The sequence below is a fragment of the Tenrec ecaudatus genome, chromosome 9 (genome assembly GCF_050624435.1).
Source record: "Tenrec ecaudatus isolate mTenEca1 chromosome 9, mTenEca1.hap1, whole genome shotgun sequence".
Classification (NCBI taxonomy): domain Eukaryota; kingdom Metazoa; phylum Chordata; class Mammalia; order Afrosoricida; family Tenrecidae; genus Tenrec; species Tenrec ecaudatus.
In genome coordinates this window covers 159,894,157-159,914,729 of record NC_134538.1, presented here as the reverse complement: position 1 = coordinate 159,914,729, position 20,573 = coordinate 159,894,157, and positions in this window count along the sequence as shown.

Genomic DNA, 20,573 nt, shown 5'->3' with positions numbered 1-20,573 from the left:
GCGACAGTGTGTGAGTGTGTAAGAGAGAAACTGTGTGAGAGATAGAGCATGGAGCTGAGCCAGCGTGTAAGAGAGAAATAGTACATCTATAAGTGTGTATAAGTGTGTGAGAGAGTGGCAGGATGTGTGTGACAGACACACAGCGTATGTGTGAGACAGTGTGTGTGTATGTTGTGGGTGAGAGGCTGTGTGTTCCAGTGAGAAAGTGTGTGTATGAAAAAGAGTGCAGGAGGGTGTGTATGTGAGAGATTGTGTGCGCATGTGCGCGTGTGACACAGAGGAGCGTGGACATTGTTGACAGAAAATGTGGGTGTTGTGGTTTGGTGCCCTCAAGTCGTTCCCACAGAAGGAAACACCACCCAAGTACACACCTCTTCACGGTGGTCCTTACGTGTGGGCCCATCACGGCACCTTGCTCCGTGTCCCTGCACCTCTGCTGTACCGAGCATAATGTCCTTCTCCAGAGACTGGTCTCTCCATGTCCGAAGTGCCTGAGACCAAGTCTCGCCATCCTTGACACAAAATAGATGCAGGCTAACGGCTGAGCACCTGTGGTGGGGCTGGCCCGCGACTGCCACTTGGAAGAGAGGAAATGAGATGTGGGAGATGACAGCGATCACAATGTTGACTGAAAACAACAAGCAAAGATCATTGCCTGAAATAAATTGTTCAGAGTTTGCCCCACGTCTCCTGCTGGTGGTCAGAGGCCTGGGATTAGGGTTCCCCAGCTCCCTGGGCCCAGGACAACTCGGAAACAAAAGGACTAGGACAAATGCATCCTGGTTGCCTCTATAGGCACAGCTCTGATAGAAGCTGTCTGTATGTGGGTAGTTACCTTTCAGCAGATACGCCCACGAATGCTGCGGAATATACAGAAGGCAAAGTCAAGAATGCTTCTTGGACTTCACCACACACCTTGAGGGAATGAGTCCCTGGGTCTGGGGCTCGGGACCAGTCTTGGAGGACACCAGGGAAAATCGACCTAACAGAGTCCACAAGGACAATGTCCTGCATCCTGCACGGGTGAGGATGTAGACGTTCTTGAGCAGCCATCTAAGGAGCGATGATGGTCTCGCCCCCCCCCCCCGGAAGAAAGAAGCATGGTGAACATTGAAGACGAGTGGAGCACCGCGTCCAGTGACCGGAAGGGCCACGACACTGAGACCAGATGGACCAACCACTGCCAACTGCCAGGGGAGGGCAGCATTCGAAGCTCCGGGACAGAGGGAGAAAAATGTAGAACAGAACTCAAAATCACAAAAGCCACCAAGCACGCTGCATAGTTAGAGACAGATGGAATGCCTGAGTCTCTGGCCCTTTCACACTCCTAGGTCTGGAGCTGAGCTCACGCCCATGGTTGAAATCTCAGTCAAATAAGGGAATGCGTCATACCAGGGAGATATGCTCACCTTAGATTAATCACCCATGTCAGATCCATAGGGCAGCATTGACCCAAGGACACCGCGCAGAAGGGTGAGGGGGGAAGGGGCAACGGAACCAGGAGGCACAGGGAGGAGCTGGGATGAGTGGCGGTGCACTGTGGGATTACAAGCAATGACATGACACACAGCATGTATGCATTGTTGAGTGGAAAACCGCTCAGCTCTGCAAACATTCCTTCATCCCACCCCCATGAAAACTTGGGAAATAAAATTGGTTGAAGGACAGGTGGGGTGAAGAGGGCCAAGCAGGAGCCTGGGGGCAGGATGCCAAGGACGCCAACCTTAACAAGCGAGCTGGATGTCACACTCCCAGATGAGGTCACCTATGCTTTCCTTCCGATCTTCTGCACACACACTGAGCACATGACTAATTGCTCCGCCACACCTCCCAGCTCTGTGCCTCCACCTCGCTGCCCAGCCATGACCTCGCGGCCACCACCGCAGCCTGGGGAAAGCCACCGCCCCTGAGCCCACCTGCAGGCAAGAAGCAGAGACTCTGGGAGAGTGGTCAGTGCCCCACACAGATCAGTGGAAGAGGTAGGCAGTCCCCACCCCAGGACGCCAGGCTCCAAAAACACTCAAGCTGTTCCATTTCGTTCTTCTCCTCTGCAGTCCTGTGTGGTGGAAAGCCTCCCATGTCCAGGACAGCGTCCAAATCAGAACCTGATATCTCCTCCGTCCCAAGTCCCCTCAGGTCCAGGCAGGAGCAAGTTGTCTGCTAAAGAAGCAGTTAGCTCTCTCCTGCATTTTCAGAATGGAGCCCTGGTGGCACTGTGGTTGTGTTGTTGCTAACCCCAAGGTCATGTCAGGGGTTCAAAACCACCAGGCATTTAGCAGGAGAAAGATGAGACTCTGTACTCCTGCCTGTGAAGAGTGACAGTCTCTGACACCCACAGGCGCCTTTCCACCCTGTCCTCCAGACGCGCGTTCTGAGTGGGAATTGATTCGGTGACAATGAGGTTGCTGTTTGAGGTTGTGTCTTCAGAATCATTTAGGGGGCATCTGGGTCCCCAAAGTCTCCAGTTCTGACCCCCAACGTGCCTAGGGTCATGGACGCCGCCTGCATGTTTCCCATCCAAGCAACGGGAGCTGGCACTGGCTCTGGGCTGGACTACTGTTGACTGCGGGACAGGCTGGCCAGGAGAAGCCAGGTGGAAGCCCCTCCAGTCCACCAGGGGAGGACCCCACTGAGACCAAGCACAGGTCAGGCAAGACCAGTTCTGCACCCCAGAGACCGTGGAGGAAGGCAGCAACCCCCGATGTTGCCCAAGTTGTGAGATGCTGAGCCACCAAGCAGCTGCCAAGCCGCCCCTCATTTCGGGGACTTCACAGTTTGCAGGCAAGCTACTCTGTGTGTCTGTCTTCCCTGACTCGAGTCACACGAAACTAAAGGGTTACAGAGTGACAATGCTCACCGTGCCACCTGTAAGCCCTGTGACTGACCGTGGCCCAGCCGCTCTCAGTCCACACCTCGTTTTGAAAGTGATGTGTCCGGAGGAGACCGCTTAAGCAGAAGAAGGTCCAAACCGCTCCCACGGCTTGTTACAGTCGCGGACGCTTGACGGGGAAGTGCAGCGCTACACACGCACTGCAGGTTTCATCCAGGGGCGTCTAATGGCGCCCTGCCCAAAAGATGGTGCTCATCCCTGGGCCCTGGGCCTGTTGCATAATCCCCACAAGATTGGCAGCACGGTTTCACACTTGCTGGAGGGCTGTCCCGCGTAGACGGAATGTTCCAAGGCACTGGGAGGTCCTTGCAATCACCAGGGTGACGACCCCTTTAGGGTGTGGGCCTGGGACCGAACCCACACAACTCCAAGGGAGCCCTGAATGTTGTACTTTTGAAGGAAAGGGGCTGGGTCTCCTGGTCTGTCATCTCCTAACAGCCGACACTGGAGAAAGACCGGCGGAAGCAGGGGCTGGCGCGGCTTTCCTTTTTGACGTGATGGGTGGGAGTCAGTCGCCTGTTACAGACTGCACGTGGGGCGTATTTTCACACGGATGTGGCAGCGTTTGGTGATTTGAGGCACCGGCTGACAGGCCTTGGTGTAGATGCCGCCAGGACAGGAGCTGTGGCGCTCACATCCAGCTCGGGAATGCCGGGACGGGACGGGAACTCGGTGTCTTGGGTTCAACTATTTCTCTTCTCCACTTGAAACTCTCCAATGACAAGGGTCGCAGTCTGCTTATTGCTGGGCTCTCTTGCTTTGAGGCAGGGGGCAGGAGGGGGGTTAGAAGGGGGGCATGTTGCTGGGCTCCTGGGAAGGCTTATCCGTAGCGTCCCCAGAGGCCAAAGTCATATGAGCTTTCTAAACGATGGCACTTATTTCTGATATCAACCAGTTGCTGGGGAGTTGACCCTCACTTATGGGCAATTATGCTGCAAAAATATCTTTAAACACACACACATTGCATATACACGTATATATATCCCTTTGAGGAGTATGATCCAGGCCACAGTATTTTCAACCACCTGATCTGCATGTGGAATGTGGACAATGAATACAGAAGACAGATACATTTGAAGGGTGGTGTTGGGATGAATTTTGAATATACTATGTGATGGTGGTTTTGCGATGAATACCGAGTAGCCATGGATTGAGGGAAGAATGAATGAATCCGTTTTGCAAGACGTACAACCAAAAGGCTACTGGGAAGTAAAGATGCTGAAGCTTTGGTGCTCGATACCCCGGTCACGCTATCAGGAAGGACCAGTCCCTGGAGAAGCACATCGTGCTAGGAAAGGAGAAGGTCTGGCAAGAAGAGGGTGAGCCTCCGTGAGATGGGCTGACCCAGTGGTGGCAGCAGTCGGCTCCAGCCTGGCTGTGTTTATGATGACGGCTCAGGACAAAGCGGTGTTTCATCCTTTCGGGTTGCAGTCTGAGTCAGAACCAACTCAATGGCACCGAACACCAGCCCCCCAGACTTTCTTCCCAGGAGTTGCCAACCTTTGTGTGAGTCGCTGACCTTGTTAGCCTAACCCAGAGACTTCCTGCTGATGAAGTTCAGCTCCTGAGGAACAAAGTCCACCTCCTGACAAAGCCAAGTGGGCAAAGTAGAACTGTGCCCTGTGGAGTGGTCAAGGCTTTGACCTTTGGGGAGCAAATTCCCAATCCTATCTTCCAAGGAGCCTCTGGGTGAGTTTCACCTGCCAGTCTCTCAGGTAATACATGGGAACTCAACCATCTGTGCCACCAGGAGATGCTGGCCCTGATCTGAGCTAGAACAATCTGATGATAGAGGGAGACATCCACATGCAAAATCATCCAAACTCTGAGCAAAATACAGAGTGAATTCCTACTGCGATGAAGTTCATTTCGACCCAGCGTGACCTTGCACAGTGGCGTAGAAATGCCCCATGGGGGGTTCCAAAGCTGTAAATCTGTACAGAAGCAGTGGCCATGTCTCTCCCGAGAGCTGGTGGGTTTGAATGGTAACATTTTGAATGACATAAATATTATATCTTCAATTAAACTGCCTCTTAAAAGGTGGCTTACTTTAAAAAAAAAAAAAACCAGCACCCCACCCCACTACCGAATCCTCAAATACTTCTCTCACCTGCATTGAGTTCCCACTGCTATTGTTGAGGACAAGTTTATTTATAGTCAAAGGCTCTGTCGGTCAGCTCAGTTTGCTGCAGCGCAGAATGCATTCAGTCACCCACTGCTCAAGCCTAGTTTCAGAAGCTTTTATCTGTCAGGAAGCCAATTGTCAGAATTTAGATTCATTATGAGCCTGGTTCAGAGATCCGTCCCTGCACAACCCCAGAATCACAGCCTGCACATGTCTGCCTCATAATCCTGACCTCATTCATCACAATCTTCCAAACAGAGGGCTGATGCTTGGACATTTGTATCTCAAGAATATCCCCTGCACCTGACCACACAGCCTTGGCAGGAGGAGAGGAAGAGCGTCTCTAGGCGTTCAGAAGAGAGGGGCATCGATGACATGGTTGTGTTGTTGTCCGCTGCCATCACGTTGATTCAACTCATAGCAAACCAATGTACAACAGAACACTGCCCGGTCCTGAGTCACCCCTCAATTGTTGGTATGTTAGCCCACTGTTACAGCCAATGTGTCAACCCATCATGTCTGGGGCCTCCGTTTTTTTCACTGAAACCCCTCCTTTACCGGGCATGATGTCCTCCAGGAGCTGGTCTCTCCTGACAACATGTCCAAAGGACATGAGACAAAGTCTCTCCAGCCTCACCTGTAAGAAGCATTCTGGCTGCTGTTCCTTCAGGACAGGTGTGTTGCTCTTCGCTCACCTGTAAGAAGCATTCTGGCTGCTGTTCCTTCAGGACAGGTGTGTTGCTCTTCGGGCGGTCCACCGTACTTGCAGTGTATTCTTTTAGAGCACCTTGGTTCAAATGGTGACCTTGCAAACTATCAAAACACAGTGGGCTTCTGGCAGGATGGCGGAGTGAGAAGATGCAGGATCTCTGCAGCACAGGCAGCAGGGACCGAATGAAACAGGGGTGGGCGATAACCCGGGAAACTTGAGCTTCCGAGGAAAGGACAAAGGTGTGCAGCAAGCACCAACTAGAGGAAGAAGCTGAACAAAAGCAGGGCAGAGAGGAGCCCGATGAATGACTCGTGGTGTGACCTGAAGCAGTGGGGCCAACTTGAATGTTTGCAGACGGCATTTGATGAGACAGCGGCCTGAGAGCACCGTGGAATCTCCCTTGTTCCCCACATATTCCTGATGACCAGAGGTGTCCGGCCCTCCCCTCCTCCACCCAGCAGCTGGCCACCCACATTGAGGTCAGAGTCACACCCCTGTGGATCTGACTTCTGGTATACCACCTCTGAGCTCCACCTCATCAAATCAGCAGAACTGCAGTTGAAGAAGAATCCAATCAGTGACCACCCTCAGCGAGCAAGAATTCCTTCCCTGCCTCCCCGCTGCCCTCTAATCCTGGAAGAATTCTTTCCAGGAATAAGCACTCTGTCCCCAGACACACCCTGAGTCCATATAAACTATTTCTGGACAAGGTTCCGAACTCAGACAACCACAAGACCATCAGGAACCCCATCTAGGGCCAGATTCCCATCGTCTCGCCCCCTCCCTCACCCATGGAACTCCTGGACTGTCAGAAGTGTCCAACCCGCTGGATGCCCTGCCCCTGAGTTTTCCCCTCTGAGCCCTGACCCGGTTCACATTAGCTGTTTCGGTTTGGGGGTTTGTTTTTGTTTTTCCTTTTGACTTTGCTTCATCTTTGCCTTTCATGCCGTTTCTTTCTCCGCTTCCCTCTGGCCTTCGTTTCTCCTGCCCCGCCCTTCGCTTCCGTTCTCTGTCTGTGTTCACTGTCCTGTTTTCTTTCCCCCTCTGTGCTTTTGCTTATTTTGCTTTCCTTTTGTTGTTGCTCTGTTCATTAACTCTTTTTATTATTTTAGTTATTGAACTATTTTTCTTGATATTTGTTTGCTTTCCACTGCTTGGTTTCCGTTCTGCCTTGTTTGCTCTGAGTTTGTTTGTTTGTTTGTTTGTTTTGGGGGGAGGGGTTGGCGTTCTCACCCAACAGGAGGCAAAACAAGTACCCCTCCATGGCCCAGATATATCTGTAACTTCTGCAGCCCCAGCCACTCGGCAGGGGCAACTATGACTCCTGCACCCATAGGGAGCAGTCAACACCTGTCAACCCTGCCCTGAACTGCTCCCCATGAAATGCTGCACAAGCACTCATATTTGCTGCCTCGCCAACCAGGACACATGTGGTGATTGCCTAAGGCCACACACCCCCACCCCCACCCAGCATATCATCAGTGAAATACAAACCAACGCCACCAAAAAGTATCAGAGGCAACAGACTTGTCAGTTCACACAAAGAAACACAAGACAAAGCGACTGGAGAAAGTGACCACAAGAAAGATCAAGAAATCCTCTCTGAGGAAGAATGGCCTTGGAGCTGCCTGGTAAGGAATTCCAAAGAATGGTATTTATGTTCCTTCAAAGGACTGAGGTCAAGAGAGCTGCAAGCAAAATCAAGGACAATGGAGGCAGGCATGGGGTGGGGTGGGGGGTGCATGGAAACATTAGAAGAATTCAGGAAAACACTGAAAGTACAAACTGACAAGATAGATGAACAATTCGAAACCACACAGAAGCAGGAAATAAAAATTCAGAAGGGTAATACCTAAGATCTCAGAAATAAACAATACACTGCGAGAACAAGTGAACAGACGTGAACCCACGGAAGCCTTGATTAGAAATAAACAATACACTGTGAGAACAAGTGAACAGACGTGAACCCACGGAAGCCTTGATTAGAAATAAACAATACACTGCGAGAACAAGTGAACAGACGTGAACCCACGGAAGCCTTGATTAGAAATAAACAATACACTGCGAGAACAAGTGAACAGACGTGAACCCACGGAAGCCTTGATTAGAAATAAACAATACACTGCGAGAACAAGTGAACAGACGTGAACCCACGGAAGCCTTGATTAGAAATAAACAATACACTGCGAGAACAAGTGAACAGACGTGAACCCACGGAAGCCTTGATTAGAAATAAACAATACACTGCGAGAACAAGTGAACAGACGTGAACCCACGGAAGCCTTGATTAGAAATAAACAATACACTGCGAGAACAAGTGAACAGACGTGAACCCACGGAAGCCTTGATTAGAAATAAACAATACACTGCGAGAACAAGTGAACAGACGTGAACCCACGGAAGCCTTGATTAGAAATAAACAATACACTGCGAGAACAAGTGAACAGACGTGAACCCACGGAAGCCTAGATTAGAAATAAACAATACACTGCGAGAACAAGTGAACAGACGTGAACCCACGGAAGCCTTGATTAGAAATAAACAATACACTGCGAGAACAAGTGAACAGACGTGAACCCACGGAAGCCTTGATTAGAAATAAACAATACACTGCGAGAACAAGTGAACAGACGTGAACCCACGGAAGCCTTGATTAGAAATAAACAATACACTGCGAGAACAAGTGAACAGACGTGAACCCACGGAAGCCTTGATTAGAAATAAACAATACACTGCGAGAACAAGTGAACAGACGTGAACCCACGGAAGCCTTGATTAGAAATAAACAATACACTGCGAGAACAAGTGAACAGACGTGAACCCACGGAAGCCTTGATTAGAAATAAACAATACACTGCGAGAACAAGTGAACAGACGTGAACCCACGGAAGCCTTGATTAGAAATAAACAATACACTGCGAGAACAAGTGAACAGACGTGAACCCACGGAAGCCTTGATTAGAAATAAACAATACACTGCGAGAACAAGTGAACAGACGTGAACCCACGGAAGCCTTGATTAGAAATAAACAATACACTGCGAGAACAAGTGAACAGACGTGAACCCACGGAAGCCTTGATTAGAAATAAACAATACACTGCGAGAACAAGTGAACAGACGTGAACCCACGGAAGCCTTGATTAGAAATAAACAATACACTGCGAGAACAAGTGAACAGACGTGAACCCACGGAAGCCTTGATTAGAAATAAACAATACACTGCGAGAACAAGTGAACAGACGTGAACCCACGGAAGCCTTGATTAGAAATAAACAATACACTGCGAGAACAAGTGAACAGACGTGAACCCACGGAAGCCTTGATTAGAAATAAACAATACACTGCGAGAACAAGTGAACAGACGTGAACCCACGGAAGCCTTGATTAGAAATAAACAATACACTGCGAGAACAAGTGAACAGACGTGAACCCACGGAAGCCTTGATTAGAAATAAACAATACACTGCGAGAACAAGTGAACAGACGTGAACCCACGGAAGCCTTGATTAGAAATAAACAATACACTGCGAGAACAAGTGAACAGACGTGAACCCACGGAAGCCTTGATTAGAAATAAACAATACACTGCGAGAACAAGTGAACAGACGTGAACCCACGGAAGCCTTGATTAGAAATAAACAATACACTGCGAGAACAAATGAACAGACGTGAACCCACGGAAGCCTTGATTAGAAATAAACAATACACTGCGAGAACAAATGAACAGACGTGAACCCACGGAAGCCTTGATTAGAAATAAACAATACACTGCGAGAACAAGTGAACAGACGTGAACCCACGGAAGCCTTGATTAGTGAGCTTGAAGGTGCATGTGGCAATATCCATCTGCTAGAGAAACAAACAGAAAAGAACCCTAAAATTCCAGAGAAAGTCTGAGAAGTCTGTAAGGCAGAGTAGAAAAGAGGAGCAGCCTGTGTCTGATTGGAATTCCAGGACATGAAGGACAAAAGCAGAGAGGAAATTGTCAGAGAGCTGTTGAAAGCAAACTTCCGTGATACTGTGACAGATGAGAAAACCTACATTCACGAAACTGAATGAAGTCATGCTCACAGAGCCAACCACCAGGCCTGGGCTGACCTTCCAAGCTTCCAATCAGCTGGCCAGCCCAGAATCATTTTGCCTCCAGAGCTCCTTAAAACCCCGGGTGGGAGGAGGTAACGATTCTTATTTATTAGAGGAGAGTCTCCTTTGGACCAGATGAAAGTACACTAAAAATTCTTGTTCCTCACTTTCCTTTAGTGAAACTTCATCCAGTCCACTGCAGCTAACCAGGCCCATGCTCTCTTTCTGGGACCAGCTAACCAGCTAAGTGTGTGTGTGTGTGTGTGTGTGTGTGTGTGTGTGTGTGTGTGTGTGTGTGTGTGTGTGTGTGTAGCTCCAAATTCTGGGCCTGGTAACAGTGTGTGTGTGTCTCCAAATTCCGGGACCAGCTAACTGTGTGTATGTGTGTGTGTGTGTGTGTGTGTGTGTGTGTGTGTGTGTGTGTGTGTGTAGCTCCAAATTCTGGGACCTGCTAACTGTGTGTGTGTGTGTTGTGTGTGTGTGTGTTTGGCTCCAAATTCTCAACCAATCATGAGCTCTCAGATCCATCTGAATTATTTGGCCGAAGCTAACGCCAGGATCACCCATCTGGTCAACCCGCATCTGTGAGCCTCTGACACCTACATCTCTCTGAGCTTCTGTTTCAGCCATGGTGATGGGGCTTGGACAGTGCAGGGCGCTTCCTCCTCACCCCGACAAGAGAGAAGTATGAAGGGCCAAGCGTCTCTTGAAGCTGCAAAACTAATGCTCCAACTGAATCCTCATCTAGGATGTGCAGAAGTCGGTCCAAGATGAGTGGAGTAGAAGGCTCATGCCACAGAAGCCACCCAAGTCCTGGAGAAGAACTTCAGCTAGGCCCTTCTGTACCTGCATGCCGTAGGTTTGCCCACAAGAACCCTCATCTCTGTCACTTTCCGGACAAGGAAATAAGACGCAGGCTGCTGTGCAGGGCTAGAACTAGGCAGGTATCTCGAGCCCAGGTGACTGTCTTGTGTCCTTCTTAAAATCTATCAAGATGACCCTTTGGCATCCAAAAGAACTGCTGCCAGCACTTTCTGAACTGACTTTTCTGCTTGAGTTTCACTGGCCCAGCAGATCCCCTTGTTAAGACACGTGTATTGTGCAGAGAACTTATCTGCAGCCATCCACTGGTCAAGAGGCATGTCTCAACACGCTTTATTGGAATAAACCCATGCGTGTATGAACTAGAACATTAGTAGCAACACATTCTAACTTACCTTCTTATGCACAATCGTTCACGTATCCAGCCATTCCTTGATGGGCATTGAGGCTGTTTCCATCTTTCTGCTGCGGTGCATAATGCAGCAGTGAGCACAGATGCTCATGTATCTCATAGATTGCTGTGCTGGATCTTATTTTTCTAGGATCTGACCTTCTAGTGGGATAGATTAGATATATGATGTTTCTTCTTCCCAATCTTAAGGGAAGCACCAGACCATTTTCCACAGTGGTGGCACTATTTTATAGTCCCCACCTCCACCCCACCAGCTGTGGATGACAGCTCCGGTCTCTCCACACCCTTGCCAGCATTTGTTACTGTTATTAAACTTTGCTATTACTGCTATTCTAGGAGCCTGATGGTCTAGTGGTTACACATCTGGCTGTGATCTACAAGGTCAGCAGTTCAAAGCCATCAGCCTATTCTGAGGGAAGACGACAGTGTTTTCGACTCCCATAAAGAGTTACGGTCACAGTAACTCACGTGGGCAGTCCTACCCTGTCCAGTAAAGCTCACTATGAGTCAGCTTTGACTCAATGACAATGAACTTGGGGTTTGTTTATTGATTGCTGGGGTGAGGTGGTCTCTGTTGTTTTGAGTTGCATCTCCCTAATGGCATCTCTGTAATGATGAGAATTTCTTGCTGATAAAGTCTTGTGAAAACACAAGGTTGCATGGGAGCGATCGGACCTGTCTTTAATCACAACTGCAGAATTTGTGGAGGAGAGGCACCATTTGGGTTGTGGCTGGCTGCTGCTCAGTCAGCTGCGGCTCCCGTGTACCATGCTTGCAATTGAACAGCATCATGCCTGACCCTTCGCCATCTTCAGAATCTCTGATATGTTTGGGTTCCTTGTTGGGGTCATTGTGTCAATCGACCCCACTGCGGGCTCTCATCTTCTAAAAGCGCATCTATTTGTTTTCTATTTTCTTTTCTGTAAATTATCACAGAACATCCCTTGCTGTGAAAATGGGGTAGGGCAACATCTGACCGCTTCTACCTTCACCAAGGGGGAAGGAATTGGAATCAGCATCAGCCCAAGGTCACTTCCTGTGAGGTGGTCAGACATGCCTCCACCCTTCAGCCCTTTTACCAATTCTGTCTGTCATAAGCCATTCCTCCAGGGCCCGCTCTGCTTCTCTCCTGGTCTTCGTAACTCATTGCAATGTCCACAGAACTCACACATAACTTGATTATAGAGTTCATCGAGGAGAGAACAGGTCACAATTCAGGATACGGAATACTCAGAATACAGTTCTTTAATTAGGATTGCCTTTCTGAGCAGTGTCTCCCTGTGTCCCTCAACATCAGCCATGTGGCCCCTTGGCAGATTTAAACATGCTTTGTCGCATTTGGAATACATCCCCATGTGTGCGAACTAGAAACCTCATGGCAATACTTTGTAACTTGCCTTCAAGTGCACAAGGGTTCATGTTACTGCTGGAGCAAGTGCTACCAAGGTGCATTCCTTCTGCGGATGCATGCAGAGCCCCCCTGCTCCACCAGTGAGGCGCCGCCTGAAGGTGCTCCTCTGTCTTGCTCTGTGGTCCAGGAGGACCACGCTCTGCCTCATGCCAGTCTCCTACCTCTGCCACTTCTGTTGTCCTTACTGATATAGTGTCTCTGCTGCTGCTGCTGCTGCCGGTTTCTCCTGGACCAAGGGGCTTCAGGACAAGGCTGCAGTCCGTTCTTTCTTCTTCTTTTTTTTTTCAATTAAAAGATAATTTTATTGAAAGCTCTTACAGCTCTTATAACAATGCATATATCAATTGCACCAAGCATATTTGTACACATGTAGCCATCATTTTCTAAATGGTTACTCTCTATTGAGCCCTTGGTATCAGCTCTTCTTTTTCCCTCCCTCCCTGCCCCATGACCCCTTGATAAACCATAAATTATTATTATTTTCATATCTTAAAATGACCGCTGTCTCCCTACCCCCATGGTTTCTGACATTCATCCCCCTAGGAGGTGGGGGTTATGTGTCAATCATTGTGATCAGTTCCCTCTACTTCCCCTCCTCTCTCCACCTTTCCCCTACCCTCCTGGTATTGCTACTCCCATTCCCGTTCCTGTATTCCATGTGTCGTGAGCTCTTATCTATATCTGTGCACGTGCTCCAGTCCAGCCCGCATGCACTCCATTCTTGACTCTCATTTCTTGGTGGCAGTTGTTTGTTGTGGTTGTGGTTGCTGCTGCTATCAGGTCTAGCCCGTCGTGACTCTTTGTACAACAGAACAAAACCCCACCAAGTCCTACACCATCTACATAACTGCTCCTGCGTTTGGGCCCATTGTTGCAGCCACTGTGTCAGTCCATCTCATCCAGGGCCTTCCTCTCTCTCGCTGCCCCTCTACTTGACCCAGCATGCTGTCCTTCTCCGGGAACTGGTCTCTCCTGACAGCATGTCCTCAAAGTACATTTGATTCAGTCTCTCCAGCCTTGCCTCTAAGGAGCAGTCTGACTAGACTTAATCCAAGACAGATGTGTTCATTGTTTTGTTTTGGCAGTCCATGGTGATTTTTATATTCTTCGCCAGCACCATAGTTCAAATGCACTGATTTTTGTCAGGTCTTCCTTATTCAACGTCCAACTTCACATGAGGCAATTGAAAACACCATGGCTTGGTCAGGCACACCTTAATCCTTAAAGGAACATCCTTACTTTTCAACACTCTAACAGGGCTGTGTTAGTCCAGGTAGACTACAGAAACAAAATTCATAGACACTGATATGTGTATATTAAAGAACTTTATATACAAGAGCAATTGGATATTGAGAAACCATCCCAGCCCATTTCAGATCAATTCAATAAGTCCAATATTAGCCCATATGTCCAATACCAATCTATAAAGTCCTCTTCAGACTCACATGCAATGATGCAGAATTCAGGAAGATCACAGACCAGTGGGTGGGAAGTCTCGTGGATCCAGTGGCGTTGTAAGCATCGCAGTGCTGGAAGGGGTCTCCACGTGGCTCCTGCAGCTCAGGGCACAGTGTAGCTCCATGGGTCTTGTCAGCTCTAATGTCTCCCAGGGACTGAGTCTACCTTCTGCCTCCAGCGAGCTATTTATCTCCTTAGCTCCTCCAAATGAGGTCATCAAGCTGTGACCTGATTGACAGGCTAGACTCCACCCCTTCACTCATAAGTTTCAAATTGACAACAGATTATGTAACTACCACAAGGGCCTGTGCAGCAGATTTGCCCAATGCATCTTTTGATCTCTAGATGGCTGCTGACCTGAGCATTAATTGTGGGTCCAAAAAAAAAAATCCTTGACAACTTCAATCTTTTCTCCATTTATCATGATGTCACCTACTGGTCCATTGTGATGATTTTGCTCTTCTGTACACTGGGTTGTGGTCCATATTGAAGGCTGCAGTCCTTCGTCTTCATCAGCCAGGGTCCTTTATCATGGACAATATTCCACTTCCCTTCATTAGCCCTCAGTATCTGATCATGTTTCCATGCTGTGCTCACCATTTTCAGCAGCTATTTCCTCTGGAGTGGGCAGCCAATTCCTTCTTCATTGTCTGTTCCTTGTCTGGAGACTCTGCTGGAACCTGTTCACTTTGGGTGGCCCTGCTGGCATTTGAAATGCCACTGACACAGCCTCCAGCATCGCAGCAACACACAAGCCACCACCATAGGACAAAGTGACAGGCGAGTGGTGGGCCAACTCCCTTGTTTGACCACAAACACTTCAGATTTGCATCGTCCTCCCCAGCCATTTGATGAGAGTTACTTACACAAGGGCTCGAAGGTCCGTGCCAAGTAATTCATGGCAGTTCCCTGGATTTTTCTTTTGGTCTGTTGGTCTTTTTCCAATTGAATCATAAGAGTTCTTTTTTTATTGGAGATTAAATATTTATTTTAATAGGGTTGCCAATATCTTCCCAACTTTTATTTCTTTTCTTAACAGTTTTATTGGCATATAATTCACATATCAAGCAATTCAATCATTTAACCACAACAAGAAGAGCTGTATAACCATCACCACCGTCAGGTTTAGAACGTTTTCTTCATTCTTGTTCTCAGTGCTGCTAGCTCCTGTGTTCTCCCTCGGACTCCCCTGGATTCTATTACTGTGTCTACAGATTTACCTATCCTGGATTCCAGAGACAGGAAAATATGTTTATGCTAACAGCAATAACAAGGTAAATCAGATTTTTTAAAAAACCTTAATCAAAAAGGAAACAGGAATATTAAAGATGAGAACAATTTTAAAATGCGTCAAAAGGGACAGGGCAGCAGATGTTAGCCTGACTGCGTCTACTGCGATCCAGTGCCCAGTGTGCTCTACGCGACAGCAGCGCTGTCCATGTCCCCGGCCTGCGGGCGACTCTATCTCCTATTGTAATTTTCTTATAAAAATTTTGCCATGCAGACAGTTTTTCCCAAGCTAATCAATCTTTTTCTTCTATGACCTTAAAAGTGTTCCCATGTCCCAAATGTTTTTAAATAATCTCATTTTTCCTAGTAATTTTGTTGCTTCATTTTTTAACATTAAAATCTTTGAGGCAATGGGCTTTAATCTACAAGGCTGTATAATGAAATTTTAGGTAAGAGGATTCACCATATCTAACCAAGATACTGATGCCAACAACATACTACTTTGTAAAATTCTTTTTCCTCTTTAAAAGCTATGTTCCTAAATTCGAAAAATAGTTACTTAATGACTAATATATGGTCTATAGAAATGCTTTGTTTCTTTTTTTTTCCTGATAGTTTTTCTGTTATCTCCAGGGTCAGCTATTGAACAATCCATGGTTTTGTGTTTATACAAAATTTATAGTGATTTATCTTATGCAGATGGAACCACTTTCGGGGCTTTTTTCTATTCTGAGCTATATTCACTCTCCGGTGAACAAGGATCATAATTTTTTAAGATATAGAGCTTGTCTGCCTGCATTGTTTTCCTCTCTTGGCTTGTTCCCATGCAATAACTTTAGAATATGTTGCTCCTATTTTTATGGCGTTTGAAAAAAAAAAGTTCATTAGTATTTTTATAGGCCTTATGTTCAATTGTCAACTACCTTCCGGGATAATCAACATCTTTTTTTACGATGTTTGGTCTTCTTATCACGGCCTCATGTCCCTAAATTAGCTCATTGAGTCAGCCTCCTGAGAGCATGGGTTAAAGCTGCCTTCATGTCAGTCTCACTAGTTTCTTGTAAAATGTATACCGAGGTGTTATACCTTTCTGCTGTCATGACAAATTGGATCGTTTCTTTCATTCTATCTTCTAAGCCATGGGTCTTTGCATATGTAGACAATATTGATCTATGAGTTTTTACTTTGCACCCTGCTGCCTTCCTGGAGTCTGACTCTTCCGCAGCAGCCTTCACAATGATTGCTGGGATTGGCAACATTGTGTCCAATCTATAACTCCCGTTCCTTTATTTTACTTGATCTCATTGGCTTATGTTGCAGATTGAACGGAGGTACCTCCCCTCAAAAAAAAAGGGGGGGGTGCAAATCCTAACCCCTCTACTTGTGGATGAAATCACACATGGACATAATGTTTGTGTGATGCTAATGAGGCCTTATCAGTCTAACGTGGGACTTAAACCAGAGTTTATGAGATGCAAAAAGAGCGGGCTAAGCACAGAGAAAGAAGTACAGCTGGGAAGAATGGATGTCACAGGAATATCTCCAAGAACAGAGGCGCAGACGCTGCAAACGATTCTAATGTCCTCTCATAGCGGGGCCTTTCCATAGAGGCCACACCCTAAAAGCAGGCTTCTCGCTGTCTGGCCTGTGAGAATATGCATTTCTGGTGACCAAAGCCACCCCCTGTGGTGTTTCTGTCACAGGCCCAGCCCCAAGGACTACCAGGAGGATGTAAGAGGTAACATTCAGGTTCGCGGGTTTCTTGTTGTGAATTTTGTGAGAATGCCGCCAGGGTCATTAAACATGATTCAGGTTTGGGGTTGAGATGGCTGTATTTCCCATGTTATTAAGTCTGTATCCATATGAAGGGGCATTTTCATCAAAAGTAAGTCTTGGATTCTCCCAGTAGTCTTTCGGAAATGTTGGAGATGGTTGCGAGAACTTTCCTTTAAGCGTCTTAGTGTGGCTGTTGTCGGCAGAGACGGGCCCCAGGAAAAGGACAGTGAAAAAGAGGAAGGTGTTAAAGGAGCTGGATCGACACCCGGGCTCCCACGTAGGAGCCACTGTGCGGACGGGGCAGGCCGCAGCCGTGTCCACTTTGTGTGTATAGGATTGCTAGCCGTGGGACCCACTCAACGACGCCTAACAAGGAGCCATGTGAGCATGTAGTGCAAGGCTGCGACGTGTCTTTGAAAGTTTAGAAGGACTTCGGAGTCCCTGCATTCACAGCGTCTGTTCGGCTAAAAATAAAAGTTTTCCATTTCTCTGTGGTCAAATGTACCAGCAACAGCCATAGCAAGCTGGGGTTTTCAAGTCTTACGTAAAAGGGCCTAAGGAAGAGGATCTTCATCAGCCTGTGGAATCAGGGGGCTAACTGGGGTGCCCGCCAGAGCTGGCCAGGCACGGCGGACGCCCCTGACGACGTAGAAGGTAGCTGATGGAATCAAAGGTACAGACTAGTGTGTGTTTTTATTTGAAGAAGAAAAGATCTTTTTTTTAAAAAAATCCAATCACCTTTAGATTTAGATTAAAAGTCACGGACCTGGAATTATGATAGAAGCTTGAATCTGACATTATTCTTTTCTGCCCCCTTAAGAACCAATGTGCTACGATGCTACTTCTCCTCTGGGGCTTCAAGCGTTTTCCTTCTCAGATGAGATTCTTCTTCGTATAAGCCTTATCTACACTCCCTGGTGAGCTGCTTATCTGATCCCCAAGCCGCTCCCCGCTCCCCACGTTGGAGGCTGGGGGTGGTGCAAACGATTGCACACTCAACTGCTAAGGGACTTAAGGGTCAGTGTGGAGGTTCAAGTCTTCTCAGAGGCTCCTCGGAAAGCCAGCCTGGCGACTGTCCACAGAAGGCCTTCAGAACCCTGGGAGTCAGCTCCACCCTGCACATGGGGGTCACCAGGTGCCAAAGCGGCCCCCCAGCAGCCACCTGCAAGCCCCACTGCGGGATACTGTAGCACTCTGCACCCTGCTCCACCACTCACGGGTTGTGAGACCTCAGCAGATGGGTTATGTCCCACCGCATAGGAGCCCTGGTGGCGCAGTGGTTTCACATTGGACTGTGATGTGCAAAGTCAGCAGTTCAAAACCACCAGCAGCTCCTAAGGAGAAAGATGGAGCTTTCTACTCCTATAAAGTGTTACAGTCTTGGAAACCACAGGGGCAGTTCTGCCCTGTCCTATAGGGTCAGCATGAGTCAGAATTGGCTTCCTGGAAGTGCTTATGGTTTGGTCACACTGTGAATGTCACCCCATTGCACACAGGCCATAAGGCTCAGAAAAGCCCCACTTCTCGGAGTTTTCTTAAGAATTAATTATAGAACATATCTAAGTAGCTCAATCACTGATCCTTAATGTCATCATCGTCCTTGTCATCGATAAAGGAATCAGAGGAGGGCAAGGTACTTAGCAAACACACCCAGCTCAGCTTCTCTCCCCAGCTCCGGGAAGCCGCCCCTGGGGGGGGACCATTGTTCCCATCCTGTGATGTCCCCTTGGCCAGCCTAGTGACATGTAGAGCGGAACTAAGCAGAGCTTGTGTAGGATGCTTTGGAAAGGGGGCCCCAGATCAGCCACCAAGCGGAGAAAGGGCACTTCACTGGGAAGGAACCCTACCATCTGAAGGAGCTGAAAGCCTGGCAGGCACCGTTGCTTAGCAACATCCAAATGGGCAGAAACGGGAGGCAGGCAGGCAGGCATCCCAAACTGGGCCTGTTTTACTCTCCCTCGCGCGTTTGCTGTTCTATGCTGTGCCCAAGCCAAAGGGGAACCAGATACAGGTGGGGTCTCGCAAGTTGGTCGGCAGCTCATGAAAGAAATGCAGCTTCGATCAGGATGGGAAAATGTAGTGGGTACGTGTAGAACAGCAGACCTTTCTTCCTAGCCTGTCTTGGTCTGGAAGAGCCAAGGAAACCTGTGCACGCAGACTGTGGCTGGGTCCCAGATGCACTGCCTGAGGATGGAGCCCGGGCCTCCCTCGTGGAAGATGATGGGTCTGCCATGAACCAGGACCCCCTCCCGGAGCACTGACATGTTGAGCTTGTTCCCAACAGAGACAAGCACTCATTCGCCACCTCCCCCAGGGCGGCCTGGGATAAGGGCACGACGATCTTCTCGGTGTTAGCTTTGCAAGTTCCCGTGGATCCGTATGTTTCCAACAGGAGTGGTTAAAGCAAGCGAAGGAGAAGATGCCGTAGGTAGTTGCCCTGAGCGCCCTGCCGTGGTGACAGCCAAGCCCAGGAGCCGCCGCGGGCACTACCGAAGATACCTGGAAGGGCAGAGCAGCCAGGTCTCCCTGGCAGGAGGGGTACGACAGGTTTACAGAGAGCCAGATCCACGCACACATCCTCAGAGTGGCAGAGATCAAGCCTGGGGGGGAGGGGGGAGAAGCGGGAAGGGGGAAGGGGCCCCAAACAGCAGTCTTGAAATGTTGCCCTTGGAGCAGACCTTTCAGAGTTAACTGGGGAGGCAAGCTCAGGAAAACTTTGTCCAGTAGCTGCGGGGGAGGGGCGCTTAGCGAGCCCATTACAGAGCAGTGGGGAGAGAGCCCCGGGACGGTCCTGGGACGGTCCTGAAACAAAGGACCACCCAAATTCGGCTCTAGAGAAGGCTCTATTAGAGCAGAAGCACTTAGTCCTGATATGGGGTGTCCTTGGGTGCCAAAGGAGCCCCGGTGGCATAGTGGTTACGCATTGGACTACTAACTGCAAGGTCAGAAATTTGGAACCACCAGCCACTCTGAGAGTAAAAGACAAGGCTTTTGACTCCCGTAACGAGTGACCGTCTCAGAAACCCACAGGGGCAGTTCTACCCTGTCCTCTAGGGTCAGTGTGAGTCTGCATCGGCCTGGCGGCAGGGAATTTGAGTTTGAGTTTGGGGGTGCCAAGGGGAGGGGGCTTGTTCCAGTTGGCGGGCACAGAGCCAGTGTTGGGGGGCAGGGGGGACATGACCTGAGTCAGTCCTGCTGGAGATTTATCTGGTCCTGGTAGTTTGGGTGGGGAGGCAAGGGAGCAGATGGTGCCGAGGTGTTAAGCAGTCCAAGTGAGAGGCGGGTGGTGGTAGAAAGCCTGGCAGGAGGAAGAGGTCCGTGTTCTTCCTGATCATCACTCATGAGGGTCCCCGGGCATGGGAAGGGCCCACAAAACAACGACTGGAGCTGGTGTTCTGAGGTGCAGGACAACCCCATGGTGCGTGGGGTTACAGGCGGTTATACACGGCTGGGCTCACTACAAGCTTGGCAGTTCAAGACTGCCAACTCCTCCTCGGGAGAAAGGCGAGACTGTCTGCTCCCACCAAGAGCAACAGTCTGGGAAACACACGGGGTGACTCTACTCTGTCCTGTAAGGTGTCCGTGTGTCATAGTCACCTTGCCGGCAGTGAGTCTGGTTGGGTTTTCAAGATGTGTCCGGGAAGTTCTAAAGT